We start from the raw sequence: 9,460 nt of genomic DNA, 5'->3' as shown, positions 1-9,460 counted from the left end.
TAGCTCTTCACTGGTGACTGACTCACTCAGGTGTCCCCCAAGGAGGATCTTTTATCCAGAGTTTTAGAACTTCTTGGACAGTGTTTGAAAAACCATTTTATATACCAGACAACTGCTGCCAACATTGTTGGTGGAGAAGGGTTGGCCCATCACACAGTCACTGCTCTGGGAGGACTAGGGCAGGCAGCGGGGACTGAGGCTGCAAAGCTTAGCGGGTGGAGGAATGTCTGTACTGTGACCCTCTGCTTTCTCCTCAGGGGTCTGAGTTAGACCCCTAGGCTGGTCTCCTCTGTGCCCCTCCCCTCGGCCCCCACCCTTTCTGGGCATGGCTGTACCAGACTCAGAAGACACCGCCCCAGGGGCTCATAACCTGAGCGAGACAGTCCAATTATCTTCAGTTTATGGAGCTCAGTTGGAGTGAGTTCAGAAAAGAGCAACCTGAACAATTAAGGGACCAGAGGGCTCAGCTTCTGGGGCAAGATAAAAGGCAGGAGGTCTGAGGCAGCAGTAGTGGTTTCAGGGGGAGTGGTGACTAAGGCAGAGGGCCCATAGGAATGTCTGCCAGCAAGTGAGCGTTGAAGGGGTCCAACACCTGGGAGGAAGGGGGTGGAACGAGCAGGAAAAAGACAAGGGCTGCGAGTCCCCAGGAAGGGTAGGCAAAAGGCTCAGAGCTCAGATCCAGCCTTTGGGAGTCAAGCCATGTTGAGCAAGTAATAAATATCAGCTTTCCTAGTCCAGGCTCTGGCTTGAGGGACTCTCAGGCTGCCCCAGAAAACAGAGCAAGTAGGAGGGTGGTGCCTCTGACAGAAAGAGGCCTAGACCTGGGGCCTGTTGAACGCTCAGGCCCCATAAGAAAGTCATATGATGGAGAAAATGGTGGTTTGCTAGGCTGGTTGAGGTCCAAAGTATCCTGGAGCCAGGATCTGTTCTAGCCATGTTAAGATCCCATAGGGAACGATGCTCTTAATCCAACTCAATTCTTAAATCAGATTTTGTATTCAATACTTAAGAGGTATAGTGGGCATGGCCTAGTACTGGTTGACAGGGGGCCCTGCTTCTGGACCAGACTCTGCTCCTGCCAGGTTGTGACCTTAGGTAAGTCTTTTCCTTACTCTGGGTCTGTTTCCTTTTCTGTCAAACAAGGAGACCCTTCTAAGGCAGCTGAACCCTCCCTTTTCATGAAATCTTAACAGAACTGTACTAAATAAAACAGATCAAAGCAGTGCTTTGTGAATAGAAATGTGTTTATTGAGTTCAAATTTATCTCATTTGCCTTATTAGAAAGTAAATTAAGCAGAATTATGGGGCGATTTTGATCCAATTAGTGATTTGAAATGAAGGGCTATGGCTCTTGGTTGCTGTCTGATAGCTACCAACACATCCAATGTTTGCAGAACACCCGAAGCTCATCTCTAAAGCCCGAGGCCTGCACAGAACTCTGGGCAAAAGCCATCACCTCAGTTATCTCTCCAGATTCTTTCCAACTCAGACGTTTTCAGAATCTATACTGTGAATCTCTAGAAGGCAGGTGCTCTGTCTCCTTTACCTTGCTTTCCCCGTACCTCAGGACCTTTACACCGGTCCAGGGCTTCACACAGACTTTTAAAAAACAAAAAGGAAAAAGAAAGAAGTCTGTTGGATCAAATTGGGGACCTTTGGTCAGGTAAAGGAGGGGGGCCTTGGTAGGGAGGGTGCCCTACTCAGATGCAGGCGCTCTGCCCACTTCGAAGCTCCCTCCCAGATGACCGGGAGAAACGCTTTCGGAGAAGGAGGGTTTAAGTCCTGGTCTTCTGGTGCATTTCTCTTGCCAACCCCTTTTTACTTCAGCCGAAATCCCCAGAAGGCTTCACCTCTAGGTGCCAAGGAGGCAGCCCAAACCTGGACTTCGTAGAGGTCTAGTAAAGCCAAGCAGACCAGAGTAGACCAGGTGGCCCGGGCAGGAAGGAGCAGAGTGAAACTGACTTAATTACACTTGGATGTGGATGACTGTGGTAGTGACTTCACCAAGTAGTTTACTAAGCAATGGTGCACTCCATCGGAAGAGGGAAGATTCTGTTCCAGCAGGCAATCGGGGTCCACTAATGTCAGAACCGCTGAATATTTAAGAAGATAGAAATCTGGATTTTATGTGAACTCTCCCTAATCTATATACAATAAAAATAGTAATAGTAATAGCAAGCATGCCTATAGCACTTACTACATGTCAGGCACTGTTCTAGGTGCTTTAGATATCCTAACTCAAAATTCGCTGTAACTCTATGAGGTAGAGGACTATTGTGTAGCTCCATTTCACAGATGAGCAAAGTGAGGCACACAGAGTTTAAGTAACCTTCCCAGGGTCACACAGAACAAGTGGCACAGTCAGGATGCAAACCCGGGCCATGCTCTTAATGACTATACTCTTACTGAACTTTTATTTAACACTCTTATTAAACCTCGTATTGAGGAAACTGAAGTCAAATTTAAGCACTGCACAGACCAACACTGCCAAACCAGACAAAATGCTTTTGGAAGCCTCCGGTTGGAGACCTCAGCTTTAGAGGCTACCTGGCAAGAGGCTGGCTCTTGCTCTGTTGGTCCTGCAAACCTCAATATTGACTGAGTTCCCCTGCCATCATTCAGACCCAGGCAGGGTGTCAGCACAGCCCAGGATCCAGGTGAAAGCCCTTTCCTCTGTTTCACTCACGCTACCTGCGTTTTCAACTGCTCTTGAGAACAGAGTGACGGTACAGGGCCTGGGCCAGTTGGCTTACCTTTGGGTCCTCAACAGGTCACCAAACTGGGGGTGAAAGGGTGCTGGCACTGCTCTTGGAGTTGGAATCTTGGCTTCTAGTCCTGGCCGTTTGCTCTGCGTTTTATTTATGGTTTTCTTTCTCTTTTTTTTGGTGGTGGGGGCGAAGGTGGGGCTTTTAGCCTCTCTGAGCCTCAGTTTCTTCATCTGTAAACTCAAACTGATAATCCCTATTGCACAGGGTTATGGTGAGGAGCACCAGACGCTGTGTGTACATGTGCGTTGCAAATGGAAGAGGATATTCTTAGCAGTAGAGCTTGTTTAGGGGTCAGGAAGCTGCCATTTCCCCGGGGAAGCTACCCTGAGATGGAGTCAGGGAAGATGAGATGTCTCCTCTTATCCCACCCTTCTCAGGGTTATGTTTTTGATCCCAAGTTCTTTCTTCTATCAGGCCACTCCTAAGACCATGAATGAGCCATATCTAACTCTGGGCACGGATTTCAAGGGCGCAAGGCAGCCTGAAATTAACCATCAGTGCTTTGTTTGCCAATACATCTGCCTTTGCCAATTTTCCTGTTCACTTGTATGCTTTTCCATGTTAATTTCCATGTTTACGTGCTGGGTTCAACAAGGCTAAATTCAATACAGGAGTCTCCAACCTTTCCTCACGAAGAGCTACCTATAGTCTTAGCGTCTGTGAATATTAAGTTACTCAAGAAAAAACTGCTGAAAGTGAGACTCAGCATCACGGAGAAACCTGGTCATGCATGTCATCAACCACTTTGTGAAAGGATGGTGTGCCCTTGATGAGTAAAAGCCTCATGGACCAGCAGGAGGGGCCTAAAGGCGTGGGCAACGTGGATGGGAAAGGGGACAGGGAGATGGCAGGAGAGCAAAACAGATCCAGGGGACAGGGGAGACAAAGGGAGGGGGCAAAGGAATAGACATGGATATGCTCCCATGCTCTAGGGGAGGCAGGTGCTGTGTTCTCTGCATCTCTCCAGCTGTGACAGTGTGATCATGAGTTAAAACTGTTCAAACAGATGCCTTTGGAGCCCTGTACAGAGTCCCACAGAGCCTCCCACTGTGTTCACTTCCCCTTCCAGCTCCTCTTCTACTCAGGGCAGCCTACCAGCGGCAGGCCTGTTACTCTAGATGTAAGCTGAGGAGAGGCCAAAATAGTGAGGTCAGTGGAGGGTCTTGAATGCCAGCTTCCCATTTTTCCAAACAATGGGACCCATTACAGGGGCAACATGCCAGGCCGGTGTTGCAGGAGGCTCCTGGTCCTGTGCAAGGAAGTCTCGGCTGCAAGCGCAGGAGGCTGGAGGCAGGGAGGCCTGTTGGGAGGTAATGAGGAACTGGGCAGACGACAGCAGTGAGGATGGAGGGATCAGTTTAGGATATAGAATATGCACAGAGATATCGGATACCTGGGCCAACAGTAGAGGAGTAGAAGCGACCAAAGGAGGAATCCCAGATGACTGGCTTCTTGTTTGCTCCAGGGGCCGAGAGGAAAAGCAGAGCTGTTAACACAAACGGGGAATTGGCCCCTTCACGGCTGGGGCCCCTGCTCATCAAAAGGCTATCCCTGAATCCCTGACATCCCTTTAGTTCGGGCCTGGCTGCACCGGGTGGCCGAGCGGCTCAGGGCGGCGGCCGCGGAAGCTCTCTCTCGTCCCTGGGGTCCAGGGAGGCCTGAGGCCCGAATGGGCTGAGAAGGGAGGGCGCCCCTGGGCCCCACCCGCCCCTGCGCTCCGCCGGGCCCCCGCCTCTGGCCCCACTTTGGCCTGGCGGGTCGGAAAGCCAAGGAGAGCCACAGGGGGAGGAAAGCGGGTCCCACGGGCTGGGGTGGGGGCGGGGACGGGAAGGGCCTGAACGCGGGGCAGCGCGGAGGAGGGAGAACGAGGCGGACTAGGAAGAGCCCACTGGGCAGGCGCCGACGGACCCCCGCGCCAAGGCCCGGTTCGGCGGTTGCGCCTCCGCCTCCCTGGCGCCTCCTGCCCGGGTAGGAGGAGCCACAGCGCCACCCAGCGGCCGGTGGCGGGGAAAGGCAGTCAGGGCTCTTGCGTGGCCCCAGAAGAGTGAGGGAGCTGAGTGGACCAGGGCAGCGGAGGAGGGCCTAGAGGGGAGCGAGTGCGAAGGTGGGGCACATAGTGGTTGATGGGCTCTTAAACCAGACCCTGCATTCGCTTCGCCCACCAATCCATACGGCACGTGGCACTAGATGACTCTTCCTCCGGGTCAGCTGATAATACTCCTCTTAAGCTCAACCATCTTCCATGGCTTCCCATGGGCCTCGGTGTAAAGCTCAAATTTCCCAGCTTGACCTTCCAGACCTTCCATGTTTTGACCTCAGGCTGTCTTTCAGGCTTCATCTTTTGCCACCCACTCCACGCATCCGACCACCACTCACGCCTGCCCAAATGAACCACTGATCCGCATCCACATCCATTCACTTAGCGAACCTTTACTAAGGCACTGGGGAAACAGGGAGCAGACAGAAAGCGCTTGTCTACTCAGAGCTTACATTCACGTGAAGAGAGAGGCAACGAACAAGAAAGACGATGTGTAAACAAGATCATTTCAAATAGTTACCAGCACTAGATCATATAGAAACAAGTGGTATGATAGAGTGTCTGTGGGCAAGAAGGGCACTACCATACCTAGAATAGTCAGGAAAGGCCTTTCGAGAAAGTGGCATGTAAGCTGACATCTGATAATAAGAAGGAGTCAGTCTTGCAAAAATCTAGGGGAAGAACATTTCAGGCTGAGGAAGGGCAGGTACAAAGGTCTTGAGACAGGAGTAAGCTGAGTGTATCAGAGGAAAAGAAATAAGGCCAGGTGGCTGAAGGAAACTAAAGGGAGTGTACTGGGCGATTGGAGGTAGGCAAGTGACAGGTCATGTAGGGCCCTGTGGGCCATGGTAAGGGGTTTGGATTTTATTCCGATTAAGCTGGGAAACTATTGGAGGGTTTTGGCAGGGGAGAGACATGATCTGATTTGCATTTTTGAAAGATCACTATGGGTGGACTATGTGTGTGTGTGTGGGGGGGGATGCAAAATTGGAAGCAGGGAGACCAGTTAGGGTGCCATTGCAGTGGTCCAGGAGAGAGTTGATGGTGGCCTGGTCTAAGTGGTGACAATGGAGGTGGGAGAAATTGTCAGACTCTAGAGGTATTTTTGAGCAATTTCTGTTCATGTGTTTTCTTCCCAACCAACCCAGGAGCTTCTTGAGGGCAGATTCCTTGTCTGAGTGATCTTTGGAGTCCCACTCTACACCCCCAAACAGTTAGTCTAATAGGTGCTCAGTGTTTAGTGACTAGATCTCTGTGACAGGAGGGAATGATAGTAAGATAGAAACTTTGGCCTAGGGCAGAAGTTCTGGGCATCCTTTCTAGTTACTCTGATGCACATCTCCTTTTTCTCCTTCTTTGTCCCTCAGCGTCTTCTAAAAGAATCTAAGAATGTTTTTGGAGGGAAGGAAAATCAAGGGTTATGAATTCCTCCTCTGTGCTAGGAACTGTGCTCAACGCTATCACATATACTACTTCGTTTAAGTTAATTTATTTAATTTTTATAACGACATCTAACCCTATCCTTTTATGTTAGAGATAAGTACATTAAAAACCCCAAAAGGAAACGGGACTTTATGAAAGGCAAAGTCGTCATAGCACAAAGTATTCACTATTTTGAGTCCTACATGTAAGTCCCTTCCCCCCCATTTCACAGCCTAATACAGTTTATCCAAACCCATTATGCTAAGGTCTTTTTCAGCCTCTTGTTAATTGCTAGTATTACACAGTGCAAATATATTTCAGAGTGAAACTGAAGGTCTTGAAAAAGATATAGGGTTTCATGAAGTCAATGAAAGTGACGTAGAAGACCATCTCTAACGTCATGTGGAGTCATTGATAAATGGAATTTGGCAGAGAGAGACCAGTTACCACCAGCAGAAGAGAAAATTGACTTGGGTAATGACAGGATCAAGGCTTCAAAGAGAATGATTCAACTCTCAAAGGATTACACGAGGTCCTTGGGATAATTGAAGAAGCTCTCTAATTTTGGAAAAATAAAACAAAATTCTGTTTATGATTGTGTGGCAAAAGCCAATATTGTGTTGTCATGCACGTCAGTCAGGAAAATTGTTATCCCCCAATGCTTGATTCATTCTTTGTTCATTCTAAGAATTAGTGCATATTTGCAATTATTTACACATTTTAAATTTAAACAAAATTTTTTTCACCTTTCCAATTTTACTTTCCAAGATAAAGTCCCAGTCAAACCCTTTCCTCCTTTTCCCCCACTCTATTGTGAAATGTTGGTCCCCACTTCAAATGGACTCATTGTAAGTGGCCTTTTTCTAGCACCACTTATCTGAGACTAACAAGGACTTCACATAGCCCCAGCCACCTCTTCATCCCATGATTGGCAAGCCTGGCTGCACATTAGAATCTCCTGTGGAGTTTGTTAAACAATACTGAAGCTGGGATCCCAACCTGGGCTAATTCAATCCGAATCTCTGCTGGTGGGACCAGAGCGGAAACTCTCCAGGTGATTCTGTTGCATGGCCAGGGGTGTGAGTCACTGCTGCCGCCCCTCCTGCACATGCTGAGGCTGGAAGAGACTGAGGCTGCCTGCAGTTGGACTGCCCTGAAGGGAGAGCACCAGGGCCTAGGCCCAGCGCGTGAAGGAGTCGCTCAGAGGAGCAGCTGCAGGGCAAAATCCAGGAGTCAAAGGGCAACGTGTAGGGTCGCTTCCTTGGCATAGCCATTGTGCCCTTTACTCCCTTAGCACTGTGGGTATATAGCCTCCTCCAGTCCCTTGTCTCTCTTTCCTATGCTCAAGGCCAAGAGAGTCTGGCTCCCTCATGGACATGTGGTGAGACAAAAACTTGAACGTTATAGTAAGCATATGATGGTTGCTGAACACATGACATCATGTTATCTTGTGGACCTATAACGTGTCTGTATTTTACTGCTATTCCCAGCACCCAGCACAGTGCTTGCCTTATAGTAATTGCTCGATAGGTATGTTTTGAATGAATGAATAAGCCGAATACAGGCAGGATGTGATAAGTACCATGATTAAGGTACAAAGTGTTACAGAAGTACAGAAGAGGACAAGAGAGTGTTCAGCTTGGGAGAGGGGGAATGTGCAAGTCTTCACAGCAGAGGTGGCATTTGAGCTGGACTTTGAAAGGCAGTGATGGACAGAGATGGAGAGAGGACATCCCGGGGAAAAGAAACCATGTGAGCCAAGGGCAGGAGGTGAGAAGGTGCAGAGCTCATTCAGTGGAAGGTGGGATGGGAGTGTGTGACAGCCTCAGACTGGTAGGATGGGATAGGAGTCCAAAGAGCCTTGAAAGTCATGCTGAGAAGTTTACACTTGACGCTACAGGCAATGTGGAACCATCTGATGTTTCTGATCACGGGTGTAATATGTTCCCGTTGGGAAGGTTAGATGTGTGCTTTACGGCAGCAGTTCTTTCCCAAAATATTTATGGTGTGCCTCCTAAGTGCCGAAGTGTGCGGTGCTGGGGAAGATGGATCGAAATTGGAGTAATTGAACAAGAGATTAGTTGGGAGGTATTGTAGTAGTCCAGGCAAAAGCTGCTGAGGGCCTGAAGCGGCTGAGAGGGAGCGGGTGGAAAGGAGGGGAAGGATTTGACACATGTTACACAGGGAGAATTGACGGAACTTGGTGACTGTTTTAGGTGGAGGTCAAGGAAAGAGAAGAAAGACCGGCTGACCGATGACAATAATAATGATCAATAGTTGAGCGGCTCCTTCATGCCAGCTGTTGTGCGAAGCGCTTTATGTCCATCATCTAACTCTCACAATAACCCTTTTGCTAGATGGGGACACTAAGGCTCAAGAAAGTCAAGGAACTCACGCCAAGTCGTGAACTCATTCACTCGGGCTCCAGAGACCACGCCCTAAACTCCGTGCTCTGCTGCTTTCTGGGGAGTTGAGGGACTTGGGTTTTCTCAGTGAAGGAATTCGGCAGCTCAGTGAGGACACCAGATTCCCTCCCAGCTCATGCTCTCCCCTCTCCTGGGTATGTGAGAAGGTGGCAGTGGTGGAGGGCTCTGTCTGTCCCCTCTCCTGTGCTCCCCAAGCGCCTTCCTGCCTGGGATAGGAAGATGGGCCTGGTGAGGCAGAGTGCGAGAGATGAGGCTGGGAGACTAGAAGCAAAGGCCGTGACGAAGGTGAAAAACTGCTAATCCCCAGGCCATGTGGGGCCTGCAGACATATTTAGTCCACACAGAGGTATGTGGGATTTTTTTTAGACTTGAGCCAACATTTTGAAATTAGAGGCTTCACGTAAAGACCTCGAGTCCTGATGTCCCTTGAAGAATGAGAAGACCTGGCAACGCTGGGCCCACATTCCCACAAGTCAACCCTGGGCTTGAGCTGCCCCTGTAGACACCCACACCCTGCACTTGTCGCCACTTCCAGCCTTGGCGTCCGTACTTCAGCCCAGCCCAGCACACTTCCTTCACTCACACTTACCTGCCTGATCCCTGCAGGGGGTTGAGTTTGGACTTCCTTCTCTAGAATGGCCTACTACAGAGTTCCCCCTTTTTTTCTGAGACTTGAGCCAACAAGCGGTGGCACAGAGGTTCAGCGTCCTCTGGTCCCGCCTCCTCCCCAAGCCATAGACTTTTTCCTTGGGCAATTTTTGACGCCACAGAACAAAACCATGAAGGGAAGGTTATCATCAAGTCTT

This window comes from Balaenoptera musculus, chromosome X (genome assembly GCF_009873245.2).
Source record: "Balaenoptera musculus isolate JJ_BM4_2016_0621 chromosome X, mBalMus1.pri.v3, whole genome shotgun sequence".
NCBI lineage: Eukaryota > Metazoa > Chordata > Mammalia > Artiodactyla > Balaenopteridae > Balaenoptera > Balaenoptera musculus.
Note: the sequence above shows the minus strand (reverse complement) of the source record.